Raw genomic sequence first — 25,781 nt, forward strand, 5'->3', positions numbered from 1 at the left:
AACAGAAGAAATTTAAACTCAGATCAGTTTAGTCCCAAATCCCTGGTTTTTCCCTTCTAATGCTGTTATAAATAAAACCTCATGTATCAGCTACAATAACATGTAAGGCATTGTTAGGGTTACAAAGATGATTCAATTCCACTAAGATGATTTGAAAGGTCATTCAAATCACTATGATTGCCATACATTTATTCAAGGACAGTTGCTTGGGGTCCTTCCTATATGTGCTTGGGGGTGCTGTTCTAGGCACTGCATATAGCAGCAAACAAATCAGATAAGTATCTTTTTCCTCCTGACCTAACAATCTAGAGACAGACAATAAACAAGATAAATGAGGAAAAGATATAGTATGTGAGATGATGATAAGCACTAAGGGGGAAGAGCAGCAGGCAGGAGGATTAGAGAAGACAGGAGGTGGACATATGAGACGGGGCCGCCGGGGCCTCCCTTGCGCTTTGCTAAACCTTCAGCCAGGCAGCATGCCTCACATCACTATGACAGCCAAAACCGCCCCCTCCAACTTTCCAAATGCCATAGGGTCATTCACCCTTGAGAATCACACAGAGACTATAGTTTCTTGCCATTCTGTGAAGTCTTGTACAATTTGACCTCTATCAGAAAACTTTTTTACTATTGTCCCTTGGCTTCAATAACACTGCACTATCTTGCTTTTCCCTTCCTACCTCCCTGACCTGTCTTAGGTCTACATCTCCCCGTCACTGAGCACTACCCCCGCAACAACAGCCAAAAAAAAAAAAAAAAAAAAAGATGGGCATTTCTTTTTTTCTTTTGAGACAGAATCTCACTCTGTCACCCAGGCTGGAGTACAGTGGCATGATTTTGGCTCACTGTAACCTCTGCCTTTCCAGGCTCAAGTGATCCTCCCACCTCAGTCTCCCTAGTAGCTGGGATCAGAGGCAAGCCACCATGCTTGGCTAATTTTTTATATTTTTTGGATAGACAGGATTTTGTCATGTTGCCCAGGCTGGTCTCAAATTCATGAGCTCAAGTAATCCACCAGCCTTGGCCTCCCAAAGTGCTGGGATTACAGGTGTGAACCACTGTGCCTGGCCTGATGGGCATTTCTTGAATAACATCCTTGCCCTTTCTTCTCACTATAAAGCTGCTCCTTGAAATCTTGTCTGCTGATGCAGTATCAAAAATCATATCCATGTAAATGGGACCCAATTTTCATCTGTAGCTTCAAGATATTACCTTAGTACCCAACTTTCAAGCTCTCATGAACATCTCTCCCTAGATGTATCCAAAATTGAACGAACTCCTCACCTTTCTGAGGAACGCTTTCTTTATCTGGTACTTTTTTCCCCTGGAGAGGGGAGATGGGAAATCTGTATGTGGTACTTTTCATTTCATCAGTCACCAGCAAATTTTTTAAACTCCTTTTTTCTCTTAATCTTCAAACCTAATCGATTTCCAAGACCCTTAGATTCTACTTTTGCAGTTTCTCTATCATATCACCTCCTTTCCAATCCCTCGGCAATCCCCAGGATTCTTTTCTTCAGAAACCCCACCACCAGTAACTTCTCTCCATGCCAGCTCTCTCCCTTACTCAGTTATCCTATAATTAGCACCAAGTTATTAGGTCATGATTCCCTCACGTGTAACCTGGGGATGAAAATTACTGTACAGTACTGATTTGAGGATTAAACATGATTATATTAACCATCTAACATAGTTCTTAACATATAGATGGAACTCAATAAATATAATTTTTCTTATTCTTACTCTGTGAATTCAAAACAGGGATCTGGCATTCACAAGCCTGTGCAATGTACCCAGTTTTCCAGCTCTGCAGCCCAAATATTCCCCTAGCTGTATGGTCTGGGTTCCAGCCAAACTCATACTGTATGCAGTATCCTTTAACTTGGCCTGACATTTTCATGCAAACATATCATTGGTCATGCTTTCCACCCTTCGATTTTGAGTGATCTTTCCTTCCATCCTCTGCCTACCTAAGTCTTACTGATCCTCAAAGGTTTATTATCTCAATAGCTGCTGCCTCACAAAGCCTTTCCTAAGTGCTTCATACAAGTGAGACCTTCCCCTCTCTCAATCCCTAGAAACCATCAGGATACTCTGACAGAACCTTTTGGTCAGTGTATAAATATGTGCCTGTATCAGGAAACAAGATAAAAAAGTGGAAAACTCTTCATGTTATATCATGGTTATTACTACCTATGTATTTATTTTGCCTTAAGTATATTATATACATAAAATAGACCAGCATAGTGATTGTTATTACTCATCTTCATATCCCTACAGGACTTAAATTATGATACCTTGGTATATAATGTAAACTTATATTTTATGGTAGTCATATTTATTTTGCTATATTTCAATAACATTTCATTTTAGAGAATTGTAAAGGGTTTCAGAGAAAAATAATTAATTATTACTAAAAGACATGGAAGAGAAATTACTATTATTTGTAAAATGTAAGAAGAAATATACATATAGCAATTATGTACATAAAACTTTACCATGATTTAAATATATAAAACTAGAAACAGAATTGAGTCTTAGACACTTGTCTTCAAACTTCAGTTGAAAAAATATTATCAAAGCAATGATTAAATAAATACAAGAATTACTCAATAAAATTTCAATCCTTATACTAAATGTTATTACAAACTTCTGTGTTTTGTTATTAAGAGATGTTCTCGCACATGTCTTATAACCGAGAATCACTATGCCATTTGTAAACAGAAATTAACATGACTGAATAAACAACAAATTCACTGTACGAAGTCCCTGATTCGGTGTTAAACACAAGGCTTATTAGTTAGTGGGGTGAGTCAAATACAAAGCATAAAGAAAATCTGACAACAAGATAACTCCTCTAAGTCATCCCTTCCTGCTCAACACCACTACCAGGAAACAAAGTTAGACCCATAACCCTCCCTAACAAAGTTATTCAAAACAAAATCAAATAAAGATCCATTATCCAGTAGCTTAGATGCTGTTAATGTATGAATATATGCTTAGACAATGAAAATGAGTCTTTGTGTGTTTTTTTTTGTTTGTTTGTTTGTTTTTTTGAGACAGGGTCTCAGTCTATCACCCACACAGGAGAACAGTGGTGTAATCACAGCTCACCACAGCCTCGAACTCCTGGGTTCAAGTGATTCCCCAGTCCAGCTAATTTTTAAATTTTTTGTAGAGACAAGGTTTCATCATGTTGCCCAAGCTGACTTCGAACTCCTGGCCTCAAGCAATCTGCCCGTCTCAGCCTCCCAAAGTGCTAGGATTACAGGCATGAGGCACCGTGTCCGGCTGGAAATGAGTCTTTAACATCTCAAATGTCTTATTTCTTGGCCTGAAACTTCCAAGAGAATTTTAACTCTAAACAAACAAGGTAGAGTCTAATGATGATGAAGAGTCTATCTACATGTGGGGCTAAGGTAGGCACATACCTAACTATTTGCTTTAAACTTTATAATGAACAAATGAACTGTTCAACTTCTAGTTGAACTAGTTGAAATATCAAAAGTACAATTATACAGTCAATTTAAAATCACTGCATAGTACACTAACATCCATATTCTACTCTGAAAGATACTAAAGGCTGTCAATTTGTTTTTCTTAAAAGCAGGAACAGTAACACTTAATAGGAAATCTATTCCTTAAAAAACCATCAAGTAAAAGTTTCTAGCTAAAAATACTTAACTAAAACAATTACAAAATGCTCACTGAAAAAGGGGAAGAAACACCATAATTACTGAAACATAAATTAATGAGTAAACAAAGCAGACATTTTACTGGGAAATGCACACTACCCAGGCCCCTATTATAGGTGATGATAAAGATAAAACAGCATGTTACATAAAGGTGACTCTTCAAAGCTAACCCTCTCCCTCACATGACAATATGCTTTTATAGAAAAAAATTATAAAATCTTATGCATGCTCCAGATGAGAATAAAAAAGTGGATACACCAAATTATGAATAAAATGACTAACCACTGCAGACACATCTAAGTCTTCATTTAGGAAAACATGTAAAATAAGTTAAAAATTTAAAACTTCAGTAATATGGAAGATATTATAAAATAATTATAGTACAAAAAATTAGCAAGCACCTCACACTTTAATACCCTCTAAATATCAAAGCTTCAAATTAATTTTGAGACCAGCTAATATTTATTGAGTGCTTAGTAGGTGCTAAGACTAGTGTTATGCACTTTATAGACATCTCCTTTAACAACATCCCTATGAAGCAGGTATTTCTACTGACCCTCATTTCATAGTAAGTGTCAGAGCTTGGTTTCAAATCCAGTGTCTCACTTGGTTATTAACTACTATTCTCTTTACTGTATTAACTTTCATGTAATTTTAATGATTAAGCATATACACAGGATAATCACTATGTCCAGTCCTCTGGTCCTACAGGAGTTACCATATGGATTTTAAAAACTTACACACCTTAAAGTACCTTTGCAAGGAGGAGAGAAGACAGGGGAAAGTTAAATTAGGGTTACTCTTATTGCAGTTCCTTGAATCGTAGCCCAAATACAGGCTTGGCTGGGACTGCTGTGGGAAAGATTCAAAGGCACAATCAAGCACCCATGCTGCCAGGCAAAGCCAGGTCTCTCAACAAATGGAATACCAACTTTTAAACAGGTTTACATAAGCTTGGTTGGGAAGGAAGGACAAGGGGCCAGCGGACACAAGCGCTAAAAAAACGGTGGCGGTCAATGTGGTACAAGGGAAGAAGGTCTGAGAAGGTTGCTGTAATTTCAGCCTTGATCCAACAGAGACTGTATTTATCTTTAGGGAAGTAAAGTACAGTAGACCCCCTCACCCTCGAGGGGCACGTTCCAAGGCCTTTGAGTGGATGCCTGAAACCACAGATACCATTGCACTCCGTATATACCGGTTTTTTCTATGCATACATACCTATAAAGTTTAATTTATAAATTAGACACAGTAAGAGATTAACAACAATAGTTAATAATAAAATAGAATTATAACAATATACTGTTTACAATCTTATGAATAGAAGATTCATTATTACTAATATTTTGGCAACCTCAGCCTATGTTTTTGTTTTTTTTTTGGTCAATAACTTTCATCTTTTCACTTAAAAAAAAGCATTTCACGGCTCTCTTTGGAGCATCCAAATTGCCAGGATCAATACTCTTGTAATAAGGGTCACTGGAACACAAGTACTGGGATACCTAGACAGTTAGTTGACCTGATAACTGAGCTGGCCACTAGGTGTCTGACAGGTGGGCAGCGATGAGGGACAAAGGGAAGATTTATCTCCTGGGCAGGACAGAACAGGATGGCTGAAAATTTCATGACAATCCCCAGAACTACATGCAATTTAAATCTGATGAATTATTTCTGGAATAGTCCATGTAATAAATTTGGGCCATCGTTGACCGTAGATAACTGAAACCATGGATAAGGGGGTACAACCGTAGTGACCAAACAGATTACTCCATCTCATGTAAGTGGTATGATCCTTTTTGCAAAAAAAGATCACCTTTCTCACCAAAGTTGATCTAATACAGATCAGATACAGAATTCTATCATACTAACTAACAGAGCTAGTTAACAAAGGGTTAAAAATTCCACCTGAAGTATTCGGAATATATCAATACCTATAAGTCAATACAAAAAACATCACGGTATAGCAAAATGAATGAAATATATTAACAGGAAATTCAAAAGAGGAGATCAGAATGGCCACTGTGCACTGTGTAATCTCAACAGTAATCAGAAAATGCAAAATAAAATTGAATAGTGAAATACCATTTCATACCCCTAATGTTATAAAAAATTAAGTCTTAAAAAAACAGTCGGCCAGTGCCATGGCTCACACCTGTAATCCTAGCATTTTGGGAGGCTGCAGTGGGCAGATCAACTGAGGAAAGGAGTTTGAGACCAGCCTGACAAACATGGAGAAACCTCGTCTCTACCAAAAATACAAAATTAGCCAGGTGTGGTGGCGCATGCATGTAATCCCAGCTACTCGGAAGGCTGAGGCAGATGAATTGCTTGAACCCAGGAGGCGGAGGTTGCTATAAGCCGAGATTGCGCCATTACACTTCAGTCTGGGCAACAAGAGTGAAACTCTGTCTCAAAAAAAAAAAAAAAAAACCACCACCACCAACAAAAGAAACTAAACACAGAACACACACACAGCAAAACAAAACAAAAAACAGTCTTGGCTCATGCCTGTAATCCCACCACTCTGGGAGGCTGAAGCAGGACTCAGGCCAAGGACTAAGGACTGCCTGAGGCCAAGAGTTTGAGATCAGTCTGGGCAACATAATAAAATAATTAGCTGAATATGGTGGCATACACTTGTAGTCTCAGCTACTTGGGAGGCTGAGGTGGGTGGATCCCCTGATCCCAGGAATTGGAGGCTGCAGAGAGTTGTAATAGTGCCACTGCATTCCAGCCTGGGCAACAAAATGAGACTCTATCTCTTAACAACAGTAACAACGAAGTCTTATACCAAATGTGAACCAATATACTTCAGACTCCAATGTAAATTTAGATGAGTTGAAAATATTTAATGAATCTAAAAATCACATGCAACTCAGTCTAGGGTAATTACCATCATAGGTAATACCCTAAAGAAACTGTCATATCTACATAAGGTATCATGAACAAAAATGTTCACCGCTGGAATGCTTGAAACTGGAAAAAATTTGAAACAACTAAATGCAAATCAAGAGAAAAACTGATAAGTTGTGTATGTTCACAAAATGGAATACTTCACAACATCTGACTGACTTGCAACTATACAGATATTACCACCCAAAATCTCCAGGTTATCGGAAAAAAAAGAAATTGCAGAATAAAATGGACAGTATGCTATTTAACTGAATTTTAAAACCTAAAAAATAGTAAATATTATAAAGAAATACACTGTAAATAAACTTTTTCTTAAATGGGTATAACACACAATCAATTCTGGATAGCACTTACCTCTAAGAAAAGAGAATGATATAAATAATCCAAAGAGAAGCTTTAAAAGTACATGTATAGACTCAATGTTTATGGGGCACAATATTCATACATTGAAGTCCTGCCCCCTAATGCGATAGTATTTGGAGGTGAGGTCTTTTGGGAATAATTATGTTTAGAAGAGGTCATGAGAATGGAATCTTCATGATGGAATTAGTGTCCATGTAAGAGACCAGGGACTTCCCCTTTCTCTTTCTCTCCCTGCCATGTGAGGATACAGCAAGAAGGCTACCATGTGTGAGACAGGAAGAGAGCTCTCACTGGGATCCATGCTGGCACCGTGATCTCAGACTACCAGACTGTAAGAAATAAATGTCTGTTGTTTCAGTCACCCAGTCTATGGTATTTTGTTATAGCAGCACAAGCTGAGACAGTAAGTGTTATATTTTTCAATTGGTAAAAAATAACAAAAAAACCCTAAAATCCATATTAAGAGAATGACATAGCGTGGCAGTTCTCAGTTAGAACACACGAACAAGATACTGGTTTTCAGAGAACAACTTTAAGACTATTATCCTATATGTAGTCCTATTTTTTTTTTTAACTGACTTTCTCTTCTTCAAAACAATCAGTAGTCAGGTTCTGACGAATCTTTTTGATGTCAGAGATACTCAGTCTATTTGAAATGCCATCCCTACTGTTCTACGCCAACACATGGCCTCTCACTAGTCTTTTCACCTCTGGTCTTTTTCTCTCCAATTTCCAAATTCACCCTGTGTACCAAGAGCAAACCAGAAACTTTTTAATTTACTTTTTTTTAAAAAAGAGACAGAGTTGGCCAGGTGCGGTGGCTCACCTCTGTAATCCCAACACTTTGGAAGGTTGAGGTGAGTGGATCACGAGGTCAGGAGTTTGAGACCAGCCTGGTCAATATGGTGAAACGCTGTCTCTACTAAAAATACAAAAATTAGCTGGGCATGGTGGCGTGAGCCTGTAGTTCCAGCTACTCAGGAGTCCCAGCTGCTCAGGAGGCTGAGGCAGGAGAATTGCTTGAAACCGGGAGGCAGATATGCAGTGAGCAACACCACTGCACTCCAGCCTGAGCAACACTGCGAGACTCCATCTCAAAAAAAAAAAAAAAAAAAAAGGTAGAGTCTTGCTCTGTCACCCAGGCTGGAGTACAGTGGCACTATCACAGCTCACTGCAGCCTCAAACTCCTGGGCTCAAGTCATCTCCTGTGTCAGCCTCCTGAGTAGCTGGGACCACAGGCACAGGCCACCATGCCTCAAGAGGAAATGAATCTACATAAAATGTGACTTTAGTAATGTCCCTTGTTAGCTCCTGGAATTTAACTCTTTGACAGAAGCCACTGCTGAACAATAAAATGAAAACTCCTTAATCTAGCATGTAAAGGTCTCTAAGCCTGGATCAAAGCTGTATTTCTAACTACACCTTCCATTACTCTATACAAATGACTCCCTCTAGCCAAACTGCTCTATTCAAAGCCCTGTATGGGCTTTGCTCATTGTCACCTCTTCTGTGGTCATCCTGTGTCACCTGTTTGGAATGCCATCTTCTCTAACACCACCCTTCTCAGAGTATCTAAATTTTAGTTGTCTTCTAAGAGTGTGTCACAAGTCTTATCTAATCCATTAATCCCTCTCTAACCAATACACTCTAATTTAGACTCATTGATCAATCAATATTTATTAGATGCCTAGCATGCGACAAGGAGACACAGTTCTGGGGGCACTCACAGAATGCCTATATATATCACATGAGTTAAATAATGTTTTGCTCTTTTCGTTAATGTATATGTCAACCTCAACTACATTACGTGCTTCTTAAAGACAAGGAGTTCATTTATCCCACAGAGCAATAACATAGTAATTTGTGTTTAGGGTTCAACATTCTCTGGTTAAATGAATTTTGAAATAAGTTATAATTATCTAATTTTTGACCCCAAATAATCAATGTCTGTCCTTGGAACTTTGAATAATTACAACATTTTCTTGTGAGATATATATATATATATATATATATATATATATACATACATACACATACATACAAGAACAATGGACTTGGAGCCAGAAGGTCTGTGTGGAACCTGGGCTCCACTATATTTTCTCTGTACATTAATCTCCATAAAATGAGAATACTTACACCTACCTGTGAAGACTGTTATGAGGAATAAGTAAAATTAGAAAAAGACATTTTATTGTGCTAGAAGCATACCTAGCACTCATTCATGAATCCAACAGATTTTTACTAGGTTATTTCAATTGATGCCAATATCCTCATTTCCTACCAGAAGAGCTAATAAAGATCTGCTTCCTTTTGGGTTTTTCTTTTCTTGGAGACATGGTCTCGCTCTGTCATCTAGACTGGAGTGTAGTGGCGCAATCATGGCTCCCTGCAGGCCTCAATCTTCCAGGCTCAGGTGATCCTCTTGCCTCAGCCTCCCAAGTAGCTGGGACTACAGGCATGAATCACTATGCCTGATTCATTTTTTTTGTAGAGATGGGGTTTTGCCATGTTGCCCAGTCTGGAAGAACCATTTCCTCTCTGCTAGATGATAGGAATGCTGTGTTTGACTAATAAATGAAAGAAAGGAATGCCTACAGAAACATTCAATTAAAATACGTGAATTATATATAAATAATCTCCTAAGGCCATAAAATTATTCTATTTTAAAAATGTCTTTATTCTATTTATCATGTAAAGTACAAATGCTAGGTGTTTATAGCCTTGCTAAAGTACTAATGAAAATGGAATTTGGAAAAGAATAGAGAAATTAACAAAATTGCAAATTATAATAAGTATGATCAAGAAAACTTTTAATTCCTCTTTCATAAAATCATTTCATATTTGACTTCCTATTTGAAGTAGGATATTTGAGAATTCATTATTGATCAACTAGCTGGTCTACCTGATTTTTCAGAAGAATTATCAACCTCGTTAGGAATCCCTGCTGCTCCTGCTGGATGAAGCTGCCCACAAGAGAAGCACCTGATTTTAAAATAATTTCAGATTGACTACAATTTCGAGTCTACCCTTGGGACCTTTCTTTGGAGTTCATATTTTAAACCATGATTTGTTCCCTATCCTCACCGTCTTTATATACAAGGCTCATCTCTTTTAATCTGCAGTGGCTTGAATCTCTCATTATCCCTCTGTTTCAGCTACTTGAGAAGTCCACTGCCCATCTTTGAGATTCATCAGATGAAGGTAATTTCAAGTAGACCACCTAGCCTGCATTATAGAGCTCTTCATAGTCCCTTTAAATTTAATGATAATCTAGCCATTTTTATATGACATGGCAACAAACAGAAATTTGCACATTTACCATTCAGTTGATAGGCAAGATTTTACATTAGGTACCGTTTAACTAGTTTTGACTATTTTTGCCTTTATTTTTCTAAGTCACTTTTTCTATACCGTAACGCAAAATCTAGGTAATTACTATATAATGCCTAAGATTATATAGGCTCTGATGTGAGAGTAGTTCAAATCTGGGCTGCTCTGGTTATTAGCTGTGTTAACTTAGAAAAATTACTAGTATTTTTAGGCCTCAAGAAGAACCACCACCACTACTGCTTCACAGGGTTTTTGTTAATATTAAATGAGTTAGTACAAGTAAAACAGAAGAGCACCTAATGTGAATTCTGGACAAATCTTGCATTTTTAATATGGAGTAATACTAGTTATTGGGGTAATAAGCTGTAAATATACTTTCAATGCTTAATAAGACTGAGCAAGTATCATTCTGGTTAGTACACTCTTTTGAGCTCAAAAAATTATAAATACAACACTCTCAGTTGTCTTCTCAGCTAGTCTGTAATGATAAATATTTATAGATTCTTCTCCCTCAAGTTTATTATTATAATATAGAAAGTGGTTACTAGAAAAAGTATGGAAAACAGGGAAAAGTGAAGGGAGGGAGGGCATGCACATTTCCACTACCTGAAGATACTGTTTCACCCTATGTGATGTATTTACTTTCCGGAATTTTATAACAAAAATGTAATTTAAAAAATCAGTTATATAAAATTAAATCCAACCATTCCTACATACCAGTATTATGAAAGTAGTTTTCCTTGCTGGATCAGCCTTTGACAATATAATTTTTAATAGCAGCATAATATCCCATGTTGAATTCACATATTCTAAAGCAAAACTGGGCAGAACCTTCTTGTGACAACTGCAACCATGCCCCTGATTTTCACTTTAACACATAAGCGTACTTGTCATAAAAGAATAGTGATGGGGGTGGGGCTAGGTGCATAATGCCACTGCTTTGGGAGGCTAAAGTGGTAGGATCACTTAAGACCAGGAGTTCAAGACCAGCCTGGGCAACACAGTGAGACTCTCTGTCTCTTAAAAAAAATTAATTTAAATTAAAAAAAAAAAAAAGAAGACTTCAATCAGGATCCACATTCATGGGTGTGCAGACTTTTTTCTACAGTACAAACACTGGCATCTTTCTAGTGTTTAGTATAGTCAAAAACAATGATGGCTGCACTAAGCTAATAAATACAGGAAGAAAAAATATTGAACCAAGTTGTGGCTTCAACCTAAATGCTAATTTTCATTAAGGAGCACTTCCAATTTTTCACCAGGACAAACCAATTAACAACTTCAATCAATATACAAAATACACATATTTGCATTCTAACTTAAGGCAAGTCAACCTAAATTCACCCACAGTAAGAAAAATTCACAGATGTGCCTATCTTGAAATTTAAATTTTCCATCTGGTAGCTTAAGGGTACCTCAGGTTATCAGATATTTAAAAAATACATATAACACAAATTTACTGAAACCCAATTATGAATTTTGCCAGATTCAACACATACTACTTTAATTGACTAACAGCAACCAGTAAAAATGTTTCATTTATTTAAAAAATTACCAGCCTGGGCAACATAAAGAGATCTCATCTGTTAAAAATTAGCCAGGCTCATTTTTAAATTTTAGCCTGGCTCATGCCTATAGTCTTAGCTACTGGGGATGCTGCAGTGGGAGAATTACTTGAGCCAGGGAGGTAGAGGCTACAGTGAGCAGCGATCTCACCACTGCACTCCAGCCTGGGTGACAGAGTGAGACCTTGTCTCAAAAAAAAAGAAGAAGAAAAGAGAACATCACAGAAGCAGCATGGTTTGATGAAAAGAGGCAATGAACTTGGAAGGCACAAACTTGGATTCGTGTCCCAGCAAGGCCTACAACTATGCAACAGCCAGAAAATTGTTTACTAACTCTAGGCCCTAACTTTAAAATGTAGTCCTTGAATGACATGATTCCTAGGGTCTCTTCCAGCTCTAAAGTAAAGACGCTAGGAAATAAAGATGATAATGCTACCACTATCTGGCATGCAGCTGACTACCACAGGACAGGCGACTTACTGATACACACCATCTCCTAAACCTGTAACTTTGTTCAGCACTGTCCCAGACAGTGTGCGCTACAGCGGGGTGGAGGTACAGGCGCAGCGGCCACCATAATCCTATTACTGTTATATAAATGTATTGTTTTCTTTAAAAGAAAAAAAAAAAACCACCACACATAAAAAATTCTGCTTTAGTCTTTTCTGCTACCTTGGTTCCCTATCCCCTTAACAATAACAACAACCAAATTAAAATTAAATATTTGAGTTGCTCTCATTAAAGAAACTTGCATTTACTTTTCAGGTACATAAGTAAAACTGTTTGGAAATCTGCCTAACCAATAGACATTAATATTGTCTGTTGAAAGAAAATAACGTTAGCATAGTTATTTAAAGGACACTATATGAAATGATGCTTAAATTCATTTATTTTGAACACATACCTATGAGCAATTAAAGATAAAAAGACAATGATGAATGATATGAATTTTCAAAGCACATTAAGTTAGCATTGAAATTCTATGAATGTACTTTAGAATGTTAAGTTTGTTAATTTTTTGTTTGTTTGTAATATGCAGTAGAGGGGGAAATGTATGTTGAAAATACATCTTGGCTCATTAAAAACCCAACACAGGCATATGCGCTTTTTAAACATCTTTTTAAAGCAAGGAAGAGCTCTTTCTTTGCCATCTTTCAAATAAACATTCATTTTGGGTCCTGATTATAAGCAAAATACAGTATAGTAAGTGACAGATCTGCTGTGTCTTTGAGTTAATAAAAAATAATAAACAAGGTAAGCACCAGCGTACTGTGGAACACACTGAGATCATTAATATTAATTTTTTTACATATTTCAACTAAGTATAGCTATAATGGGTACCCTAACTGTAAATTTAAACTGCTATGCTTATGTGAAGATTGTGTAATGCTCTTTTTCTTTTGTAATCTCTTAACTGGAAAACTAAGAAGTTCTTTTCCTCCTTTAAAATTAAATGCTTTAATAAAGTAAGACTTTTAGGGGAACAAATTCCTAACTTTTTAAGTTGTAATTACTAAAAGCTGCTCTCACTAGACTTGACTATTTAAAAACTACAGTGATTAAATGCTTTCCAGAGCTTACATGTTAGTGCTTTCAACATCAAATGTACAATGAGAATCTTGTCAGCACTCTGCTCTGCGAAGCTTTGGCCTTCAGTGAGCAATAGCAGAGGACAGCCAGGTCCTGCGCAACTGAGACAGACAGAAACGCCTTAGCAAACCAGAGCCACCAGATCTATCATTTGCTTCTGACCCCTTGTGCCTACATACTTGCCCTCAACCCACATGTTTGCAAACACAAGTTTCTACACATGAAACTAACAGGCTATTCCTTTGCTCCTGAACCACACAGACTGCCTGATGAAGTTCTAACTAAAACTCTCCACTGAAACTACTTTCCACAGGAAAAACTGTACAGAGATCCTAGCAAATTGAATAAAGAGACTGAAAACTTGTAGCAATTCTGCACACATGTGCAATTATGAAAGTAAAAGAAATATTTTAAAGTACATATTTATTGTCAACTGCTTTCCAACTTATGGGAATGTATGTAAAAGCACTTGAAAAATAAAGCTCCAAAAGTACACATTTTTTTTGGATTTTGGAATGTGTTCAAACTTGGCAGAATCTGTGGGATCCTTGAAACACCAACGTTTTTTACTTTTTCTTCTCCCTTTTTTAAATTGCCCATAAACTTTCATCATCAGTATTCTGCTACAGGTATAGACATGGCTAAAACGCATTGATTCATCCTAGGAGGAGGGATGTTTACAGAAATTAAGCCAGATTCAGTCAAAGCAAAGCACAGCACAGGCTTCAACATGAAACACACCCCCCCGCCAAACCTTCTCATCAGTAACTATCTAACTTATCTACCTGTCTCCTCTACTCTTCCCTTAATTCTTCTGTGTTATGTTTCTTGGTTATATTACCATGTGCTTCCAATTTCTTTTCCTTTGATAAGAGTAATTTTAAGAGGCTAAATAATTTTTTTTTTCTTACCCCACAGCAGTCTCTTAAGTGATTGGTCAAAAATCCCTTTGCTTCACCTCCTAACATCTGTCACAAGAGTCAGATTACAAGTCAACCCAAAGGAGACCAAGGGATGTGACCTTGAAGAGGGAACATTAGTGGTTACTAGTGGTTAGGGCATCACTAAAAGCCATAATATAGTTTCTATTCTTCATTTGATACAATTGTACAAAAGGACACCATGTTAGATATAAAACATTAGGCTGAATATCAATTTCCTAAATAAAAATTCTCTTTGAAAATGTATATTAATGCACAGATTTATTAAACACATAAATAATTTAATATTTGCAGTGAAGAAAACTTTCATCTTCATTTTTAAAGTCATCTCTAATACCATCAGAAATATTAACTGTGAAATACATTAATTATAAGCCAAATTATACAATTATGTAATGGTATTTTACTAAGAAAGTAACCTTATATTTGATATTTTCTATTTTAAAAAGTGATCTGTGGGCTGGAAGCAGTGGCTCACTTCTGTAATCCCAGCACTTTGGGAGGCCGAGGTGGGTGGATCACAAGGTCAAGAGATTGAGACCATTATGGCCAACATGGTGAAACCCCGTCTCTACCAAAAACACAAAAATTAGCTGGGCGTGGTGGCACCAGCCTGTAGTCCCAGCTACTCGGGAGGCTGAGACAAGGGAATTGCTTGAACCCAGGAGGCGGAGGAGCAGTGAGCCAAAATTGTGCCGCTGCACTCTAGCCTGGAGACAAAGACTCCGTCTTAAAAACAAACAAACAAAAACTGATCTGTGAATTGATTTAATGACTGTGTATATCAATCTGCTAATATATTTCAATGGATAAAACAATGAATCTGTACCTATTTATATGCTGCCAAAGCATTGCTACAATTTTTTAAATGATGATAAGAGTAGCCTAAGGCAGTCAGCAGACATCTCAGTGTAAGTGGTTTTTAACTTACAACGTGATGCCAAAAAACTTACATCAGGGAGCAGTCATCTTGCATCCCCGCGTGTATGCATCTCATCTCAGCTGGTCCACCTGAGACCCCCTGAGCACCAACCCTCGTACCGTGCGCAGCCCCTTACCCTCTCTGACAAGATGAAAAAAACAATCATGAACCAGGAAAAACTGCAGGCAGAAGTACGCGCTGGTGGGAAAGGAACTGCTTGCTGAAAGAAGATGGTTCACAGAACAGCCACAGCAGATGATAAAAAACTTCAGTTCTCCTTAAAAAAGTTAGGGGTAAACAATATCCCTGGTATTGAAGAGGTGAATGTGTTTACAAACCAAGGAACAGTGATCCACTTTCACAACCCTAAAGTTCAGGCATCTCTGGCAGTGAACACTTTCCCCATTACAGGCCATGAGGAGACAAAGCAGCTGACAGAAATGCTACCCAGCAAACCAGCTTGGTGCAGACAGTCTGACTCGTTTATGGAGACTTGCTAAAGCTCTGCCCAAACAATCTGCGGATGGAAAAGCACCACTTGCTACTGGAGAGGACAAGGAAGTTCCAGATCTTGTGGAGAATTTTGATGAGGATTCCGAGAATGAGGCAAACTGAACTGAGTCAACTTCTGAAGATACAACTTGAAGAAGTTACTGGGAGCTGCTATTTTATATTATGACTGCTTTTAAGAAATTTTTGTTTATGGATCTGATAAAATCTAGATCTCTAATATTTTTAAGCCCAAGCCCCCTGGACACTGAAAAGATATTGCAGCTCTTTTCTGTTTTTTCTTATAAACAATTCATTCTTTGCAGCTAATTAAGCCAAAGAAGCCTGGGAATAAAGTTTGAAAGAAAAGTTAATAAAGTTCTTTGCCTAGTATACAGTTTATTTTTTATTTCATTGACACCGATCTGTACAAAGTAAACAAAATTGCTTACAGAAAGCCAATCATGGCATGTAATATGGCTGATAACGTTTGAAATTTGATTAAAGATTTAAAATCACAGTGTAGTCTAACAAAGGTGGTATAAAGTTATTGTGTTTAAAAAAAAAACAAACTTACGCCAGGAAAACATTTAACTAAAGTTAACAATAAAAACCTGTTTTTTGGTTAAAAATGCTTGGTGGTTCTCTAATATGTATAAGCACCTAAAAAAGAAATCAGATTCAAATCTACTCCATAACGATACTGAAGTTTCCAAGGCCTACAGAGCATCAGCGGATCGTAATTGCTGTGAAGGGTAAGAGCTGACCATGTGCTCAATCTTGCCATCTGTAGGTGCTTTACACAATTCCAGGGTTTTTTTTTTTAAAGTGGGGTCAAAACTTTACAGTGGGGTCAAAACTTTTCAGCCTGCACTGTCCACCAGGCTGAAGTGTAGTGGGGAGATAATGGCTCACTGCAACCTCCACCTCCCAAGTTGAAGCGATTTTCCTGTCTCAGCCTCCCCAGTAGCTGGGACTACAGGTGCGCACCACCATGTCCAGCTAATTTTTGTATTTTTAGTAGAGATGGGGTTTCACCATGTTGGCCAGGATGGTCTCAATCTCTTGATCTCATGACCCGCCCACCTCTGCCTCCCAAAGTGCTGGGATACAGGTGTGAGCCACGACACTCGGCCCTATTTTTAAAAAGCTAACTACCAATCACAAAATTCTTTTGCTTTAGGTCATCCTTGAAAAATTATCTGAATAATTTTGGTACAATCCCATCATAAATTTGCTCAACATTAGCTCTATCCACAAATCTGTTTTATATTCGTATCACAGATACAATCTTTAATGATCAAATATTTATTCTCATATTTAGCTAAATGATTTTCTTCCAAAATAATTCTCTAAAAGATATTGCTTTTAGAACGCAGCAATTATTCTAAGACCCCTTTACAAAATCACTGGTGGCCTGCAACACAACAATACACGTAGAATATGAACTGAAAAGTATTCACAATGAGGGCCTCAATCTCACTGTTACTCATGAGCTCTACTACTACTCAAGATGCTCGCTCACTCCACTGTCTCACCGCTTCGTGTCTATAACAGAAATAGTGATGCATCACCTCCCAAAACTAAGATTTTGGCTAGAGAACTGGCACAGTAAGTTACACCATTTCCAGACGTAACAGACTTATGCTAAAATTAAATATATTAAAATTTCTGCATATAAAAAAACTCATATATACCTAATCAAAAAGGTATCTTTATCCAGCCAGTAGGTTGATCGGTAGTTCTGATTATTTTAAATTAGCAGTTATTCAAAAAATCAAAATAAATACAAATATTCCATCTTGTAAAATTCTCTAATTTTCAAGTTTTATTTCTCTCATTTAGAGTTATCAAACTTTACTTGCAAAACTGTATCCTTAATTAACCACAGGAAATTTCCAGTTAAACTGAAATCATCACCATAAATTCAGTAGGTATAATGAGAAATCATCTAAGAGTAGAATATAGTCCTTTAAAAGAAATAAGCACTTATATATAGTTGCAGTTTAGCTTATTAAAGAATTGTTTTCCTAAAAATGCTAGGTTTGGTGTGGTGACTCAGGTCTGTAATCCCAGCACTTTGGGAGGCCAAGGCAGGTGGATCACGAGGTCAAGAGATGGAGACCATCTCGCGAGAGAGCGAGACTCCGTCTCAAAAAACGAAACAAAAAAACCTCCCCAAAAACCAACTATATAAATCATGTAAATTTGAATTTTGTTTTCAATATACAAAAGAAATTTAATATTTAAAAAGAAACCTGCTGAGTCCTTTTTTTAAAACTAAATAATCTTTAGCAATACAAATGATCAACTCCTACTTATTTTATATGTAGGAATCTGATATATTAAAATAGGTTGTCTATGTAGCATTACTCTAATTTAAAAAACAAAGAACAGCTAACCAAAGAAGAACAAGCTCAGTGGAGAAAATATGAAAGAAATTTTGAATTAATGTTTCTAATTAGCAAGGGCTTTCACATAGACATAAAAGCAAATTTTGCTTTCCTGATTAATTAGAGCACCAACACAAAGAACTAGACTCTAATTGGCAGTTCTTCTAGAGAACTAGGATGGAACAGATGCAACCAACAGTAGAATACATGTTAACTTTTTAAAATGCACTGAAAATCTTGTGTCATAGATACATACATAGACGGTGTTTCTTAGGCTTAAACACTTTCCACAACTATAAAGGCTATGTAGCTGTTCGTATAGCAGAAATAGTTTGGGCAAAAAACACTAAACTTTGCAAAGAGCTTTTTGTCCACATAGATGTAAGGTAAAATACTGACTGAAAAGACTTTTGAAAACATCTAGAATTGTTCTTCTTTCTATGAATGATTCCCTAATTATCAGAGACTTATTTCAATGTTTGCTATTAACTTTAATGGAAGAATTTCACAATACACTCAAAGAATACCAATTTCTTCCTTCAAGATAAAAGGAGGCAGATGATTAATGTAAAATGAATATGCCTAAATTAAATGGAAAGAGAAAGAAATTAAGGAAGAAATTTGGGACAGGGCCCATAACAGCACTGCAATTAAAAAGATAAGGAAAGGAAATTCTCAGGAATGACAAATAAATCCTCCAGTCTCCAAGATGAGAAATTTGCTCTTGGGGGGAAAAAAAGATTAACATTAAAGAATAGCAAATTGAGGGGATTTAAGAAGTAAATTCAAAATACTGCAGCAAAAACTTCTGAATGCCAAATTTTAAATATAAGTACATTGATACGGTTTGGTTGTGCCCCAGTCATCTTGAATTTTTGTTCCCATAATCCCCAGATGTCATAGGAGGGACCCTGCGGAAGGTAAATGAGTCGGGGGGTGGTTCCCTCCATCCTATTTTTGTGATAATAAGTTCTCACTGAGATCTAATGGTTTTATAAGGGGTTTCTCCCTTCAGTCAGTTCTCATTCTTCTCTCTCCTGCCACCTTGTGAAGGAGGAAATGTTTGCTTCCCCTTCTGCCATGACTGTAAGTTTTCTGAGGCCTTCCCAACAATGTGAAACTGTGAGTCAATTAAACCTCTTTCCTTCATAAATTACCCAGGCTCAGGTATTTCTTCATAGCAGTGTGAAAACTAACACCTACACCCATCAGTCTCAGAACAATTCTCTCAAATTCTGATATATAGACTTTTAAAAAAGACATCTACATGGCATTTTAAATGTTCTATTATTTTCACTGTTTAGTAGCCACTTTCATTCTGCTGCCTCATTGTCTAAGTAAAATAATTTCAGAATGAATAACACATAATAAAACTTTAAGTTCGTATGTTCTCACTCATAGGCGGGTATTGAACAATGAGAACACATGGACACAGGGAGGGGTGCACTACACACTGGGGTCTGTTGGGGGGAAATGGGGGAGGGACAGTGAGGGGTGGGGAGTTGGGGAGAGATAGCATGGGGAGAAATGCCAGATATAGGTGAAGGGGAGGAAGAAGGCAAATCACACTGCCATGTGTGTACCTATGCAACTATCTTTCGTGTTCTTCAAATCTACCCCAAAACTTAAAATGCAATTTAAAAAAAAGTATAATAAAAAACAAAACGTTAAGTATACTAAAGCGCAAATACCTTGTCTTAAAAAACAATTTCTAAGATCGCATTTAAGCAGAACCTAGATTTCTACACCTCATGTTTTACCCTTCATTCCCCAATCCCAACCATGGGAAAGCTCTTTAATTTTTTTCCCCTCAGTTTCTTCATCTAAAGCAGGTGTTTTTGTTTTTTTCTAATTGCTTCAGTGATGACATAAAAACAAAATAAGACAAATGGCCAAAAATGGTTTGTATAACATTTTTGCAATAAAGTATAAATGACAGAAGTCACTAAAGGCTGAGTGATGCTCAACTGTCCATTTTCCATTCTGAAACTTCACTTTACATTACTACTATCTCTTGGCTTTTCTGTTTTTCCAAGTAATAATCTCTTATTTTCTCTATTTACCCTAACCTTAAGAAACACACAATTCAGATGAGAAAATGTTTACTGGTTCTTCTGTAAAGATGTTCTAAAGATGTAACTGTATCTTTTGGTTAGATGAAACTAATCCTAACATTAAAAAAAAATTAAATCCCTACATTTTAAAATAAAATCTTTTCTAAAATACGTGTTTCTTTACCTTCCTAAATGGTGTTCTTTGGTAATGTTAATGGTAGTATTAAGGGCTAGATGGTTGAGTAAAAAAAATTTACTTCTAAACTAAATGTTCCCACAGGTGCTATTTTTAGGTCACATTTATACACTATTAATACTCTTATGTTTATTTTTTAATTACCAGGGTTCTCACTGTCATTAAAAAAAAAGAGTCCACTACAATTTATCCATTCTCCTGTTAGACATTTAAGTTTTTTCCAGTTTTTTGCTATTGCCTCACTGTCATTTTTGATATACTCCATATGTCTGATTCCACCAGCCAGTTTTCTGTTTTCTAGGCTTTACTCCCATATTCATAGCTTTATAATAGCTTTATTGATATATAATTCACATACTATACAGTTTATCTATTTAAATGAAATGTACATTTCAATAGTTTTTAGTATATTCAGAGTTGTGCCACCACAATCAATTTTCGAACATTTTTAACACTATGAAGAGAAACCCTATATCCATTAACACTCACTCCCATTTTCTCCCACTTCCCAATCCCAGCCCTGGGCAACCATTAATCTATTTTCTACCTCTACAGCATTGCCTATTCTGGACATTTCATATAAATGGAATCATACAATATGTGGCCTTTATGACTGGCTTCTTTCACTATATATAATGCTTTCAAGGCTCATCCATTTTGTGGCATCCATCAGTATTTCATTTCTTTTTATTGCCAAATAATATTCCACTGAAGTATACGGCAAGTTTTACTTATCTATTCATCAGCTGATGGATGTTTGGAATGATTTCATTTTGGGATTATTGTGACTAATGCTGCTATGAACCTTCTCATATTCATATTACATCAATACAGAAAATCTCGTAATTAGTTTATGGTAGTGGGATGATGTAGATCATAGCAAACCTGGATATCCGCAAGAGATAATGTCAGGTCTTTTGTAAGACCTGGGATGACTCCTCCTTCCCTTAGCAGTCAGTCACTTCTTAGAATTCACTTATCTTAATTTCCTCTGCCACAACCCCTCAGTTCACATCTCACCTGGATCACTTCCACAGTCTAAACCTGCTTCAGCCTCTGGTCTCGCCCTCCTCTAGTCAATTCACCCCAGGGCACGACACTCATTCTAAAATGAATGAATTGGCTGGGCATGGTGGCTCATGCCCGTAATCCCAGTGCTTTGGGAGGGAAGTGGGCAGATCACTTGAGGCCAGGAGTTCAAAACCAGCCTGGGCAAATGGCAAAACCTGGTCTCTACCAAAAATACAAAAAACAGCTGGGTATGGTGGTGTACGCCTGTAATCCCAGCTACTTGGTAGGCTGAGGCATGAGAATCACTTGAACCTAGGAGGTAGAGGCTGCAGTAAACCGAGGTCATGCCACTGCACTTCAGCCTGGGCAACAGAGTGAGACTATTGTCAAAAAAAAAAAAAAAAAAAAATCATCATTTTATTTCCCTGTATCAATCTGGCAGTGGATCCCCATGGCACTCAAGATTAAAGTAAAATGGCTTACCAAGCAAAAGGCCCTTGAATGATTTTACCTCACCAATCTCCATAATCCTGGAGATTGCTATTTCTGCTGCACGTATGAGGAACAACTGGAGTTCATTATTCCAAAGGTCTTGCTCCCTCTTCTCACCACTGAACCTTTGTATATGTTGTCCTCTCTGCCTGGAACTACCCCCAGTAGGTGCTTCCCCTTGTGATGGAACTGTATATCCTACCTTTTCTTTCAATATGCCATCATCTCCACAATGAAATACACTCCAACTGAGCGAAATGTGTCTTTTCTCACTGCCAGTAGAGCTAATACAACTGACGGCATAGAGTGGATTCTCAACATTACTTGTGGCTCTCATGAGGAAATGCTATGTTTATTAGTATACCTGAATAATTCCTGAGTAGAATGGACTTTCCTAGGCTCTGGGCTTGACAAAAAGCTGATGAGGAAATACAAAACACAAACTTTAACCTTGGCTTATTCCTCTACAACACATGCAAGCAACCCTCCACTGTCAGGTCCCCTGGTTCATGACAGGACTGATATCCCCACTTGCTCACAGCCTCTAGAGTGACCAGGTCTAGCCAAAGTTCTTGCCTTAATCTCAGCCCCCAGCAAGATTTGCTCAGAAATGGGCAGATAATCCAACCTGCACCAGGGAGAGTCATTCCTATATATACTTTTTAGAGCTATCAGGAAAGATCCCTTTGAGAGAGAATTATTGGCTATTAAAATGGCATAAGGCAAAGCTGCTAACGACCTTCTCTACCATGACATATGGTCATAACTGAAAAAAGCCAACACAAGAAAGTAGAGAAAAAGAAAAGGTCCTAATGACATCATTTAATTCCTTCCATCCAGACTTGCCCTAAGCCAGTTGTAGCTTTGGACTTCTCACTTACAAGAGGTAATAAATTCCAGGTTTGCTTATACTGGTTTGAGCTGCATTTCTAACACTTGCAGCCAAGGAGTTTAGGACTATACACATGAAGAATCTATCCTCTCGTGTTAGTCTATCTTAGGCATTAAGAGACCATACCTATCTTTGAAGCATCTGCCATTTTGCATCACCATTTACACAGTTTAGAGCTCAGACAAAGCATATGCCCTCTTCTTTGGGATACCTTAGTGGAAGCCCTAACTTCCCTGTCTCAGAGCTGAGTTTGTACCATTTCCTTTGGTGGGTAAAACAATGAAGGTAGGCTGCCAGGGCCAGGGCAGTATCCTAAAACCCCTGGAAATTGGGACATCTGAAGCTTTCAACCTACCATGGAGAAAATGAGAAAAGCTACCACAGAATCAGAGCAACTGAGGGATGATCGTGATTCTGTGGGAGTTTATGTTACTTGCTTTCAACCTTACAGACTTAATTTTTCCTACACAACTACAGGTAAATCAAAATTCATCTGTTTTCTCGGAAAGCAATTTGCTGAAATTGAAGTGTCAGGTTTAGTTGTGTAGAATTCTTCCCAATACCATGTAAGATATAGAAATACTGACCCACACACAGTACACCAACTACTTGCCTATGGGTGGGGTAGATAGGGTAGAACCAGTTTTTCTGAATAAAGTATTCATGAAATGTTAGAAAACTGGGTGTTATTCTAAGCTATATTTCTTTTCTTGGTGACAGGAGAAGGTACTGAAATTGAGACATCATCTGTGCCCTCAGTGACTGGGATAGTACAGTAGAAAGAATGAAATGACTAACTATAATCAGAAAACTGGGGTCGAGCGTAGGATCTACAGTATGTAGCCTTGGGGCTTTTTCCTACCAGTTAGTTATGCCTCATAGAAAGCTATTCTACCCCTTACTTCCAAGGCTCTTTTTCCAGAAGAATGACTTTGCATAACACCGTTGAGGGCTTCCCACTTACACAGGATCTTAAGAATGGGAAGCCATTGTGAGCTCTTTGGAGAGCATGCCATACGAGATAATGGGCATCTGCAGGGGAAGGCAGAGGGTGGGATGATGTGATATACATACCTGCATCATGGCTATGGAAGCTTCTAATGCAAACTAAGCACTGGGAACCAGTCATTAAAATTTAGGAAAACACAGGCTGGTCATGGTGGCTCATGCCTGTAATCCCAGCACTTTGGGAGGCCAAGGCGGGTGGCTCACTTGAGGTCAGGAGTTCAAGACCAGCCAGGCCAACATGGTGAAATCCTGTCTCTACTAAAAATACAAAAATTAGCCAGGCATGGTGGTACACGCCTATAATCCCAGCTATTTGTGAGGCTAAGGCAGGAGAATTACTTGAACCTGGGAGACAGAGGTTTTAGTGAGCCAAGATAGTGCCACTGTACTCTAGCCTGAGTGACAGAGGGACACCCTGTCAAAAAAAAAAGGAAAAAAAAAATTAGAAATTTCAGATATGAAGGACTCTGTAGTTACAATAACTAATATCTCTCTTCCTCTTAGGGAGCATAAGCAGCTGGTGATACAGAAAAGACTATGCTGTGGCCTCTTGAAGCTCAAGGGAAAAGGTGAATTAAGTGCAAGTGGCTAGGGAGCATGCCCAGAAAAGCCTCTAAACTAGGAAAACTTCGTTTTCCTGGACAGCAGCAGCAAAAGTAACATCATTCAACAGAATCAGAGACTTCCAAAAAAGAGAAACATAGCCTTCTCTTCCGTGTATCCTGCCTGAACACCATGCAGCAGTCCATGGCCAAGGGTTAATGCTCAAGAGCAGGTCACAGTACCAGTTTTGAAAACACATTACACTTTAGAATTTCAGATCTTTACACCTGCAATATGGAGATTCTACAACAAAGCCACTGTTAATCAGAACACCCATAACATGGTACCCCACTATCACCACCAAATGTGGTCATCATTATTTATTATTCAAAGCCTTCCTAAAAATATATGATCATAATCTCCTGCTTCAGTAAAATATAACATTTTAAATATAATTTTATCTTTCTCTATGACTTAAGATCTTACAGTCCTTAGGAATATCATTCTGAGTATTTGATGCCAACACAAACTAATGAAATATTATACGGGGTGAAAGTTAAGACTGAATATCTACTAACTCCAACAAATTAGTTAGTGTATACATATATATGCTGATTTCTAACTTCCTCTCATGAGATTCTATTTCATAGCAACGTAAGAGAAAAATGCTATTTATTTGAGCAACTCAATATGGGGTTCATGTTAATCCAAGTTCATTATATCCAACTATATGTATATAAAGATTAATAAAGGTACACGATCATGCATATAACAAGGACTACAAAAACACTTGCCAACAAAAAGACTGTGCAGGCAACAGGATAGCTTTATTAGGGGTCCTGTCTTTTCTACTAATTAATTACATGAAATCAGCCAGGCCACTGGACTTGTTTCTTCCCAATTACAAACTTTCCCTGTCAAATTCCATGATTCGTTCAATACTGCTAATAAGAGTGTCAGCTGGATACCACTAGGGTTGGTATAATATTAAACCCAAGTGACAGGACCCACATCTGAGGTGCAGTGACTCTCCAGAGTGATCTCAGTGTCCCCATTTTCCAAAATACTAATGTACTCACAGTGTGTGTGCACGTATGCACACATTTGAATGTGTTTGTTCATAAAAATTAAATTTTCATTTTAGCAAACATCCAGAAGGCCACCCACAAGCAGGGCTAAGCATTGAGAATAAAACTGAGTACAGACAGAGCTTGGCCCCAGGGCTCTGGTTCACATTGACTCAACTCAAGGTCTACTAGTTTATCCTCTTGTGAACACGTTCTGTGATTCAGTGCCAATACTGGTATTTTCCTTGGTTTATCCATGAAACTGAAAAGTGGCTTCCAATAGACATTCAGGCAAAAGACAGAAAACTAGTGGGGA

At 37.5% G+C, this 25,781-nt stretch overlaps 1 protein-coding gene and 1 pseudogene across 8 annotated transcripts in view; one reads left to right on the plus strand and one right to left on the minus strand.

Annotated features, from left to right (window-relative positions):
* Window positions 1–25,781, minus strand: part of NCOA2 (nuclear receptor coactivator 2) — a 307,971-nt gene that overhangs the window by 152,141 nt on the left and 130,049 nt on the right. Inside the window, exon 1 of one of the 8 annotated variants that reach the window (XM_032296306.1) lies at window positions 13,449–14,661. The exons of the other annotated variants lie outside the window; for them this stretch is intronic. The gene's annotated coding sequence lies outside the window, so the exon portion shown is untranslated. Of the gene's footprint in view, window positions 1–13,448; window positions 14,662–25,781 lie in introns of those variants that run through there. 8 annotated transcript variants of the gene reach the window in all.
* Window positions 15,470–16,074, plus strand: LOC116563608 (annotated as a pseudogene).

The sequence above is a fragment of the Sapajus apella genome, unplaced genomic scaffold (genome assembly GCF_009761245.1).
Source record: "Sapajus apella isolate SASKATOON/1434 unplaced genomic scaffold, GSC_monkey_1.0 scaffold35, whole genome shotgun sequence".
NCBI classification, from domain to species: domain Eukaryota; kingdom Metazoa; phylum Chordata; class Mammalia; order Primates; family Cebidae; genus Sapajus; species Sapajus apella.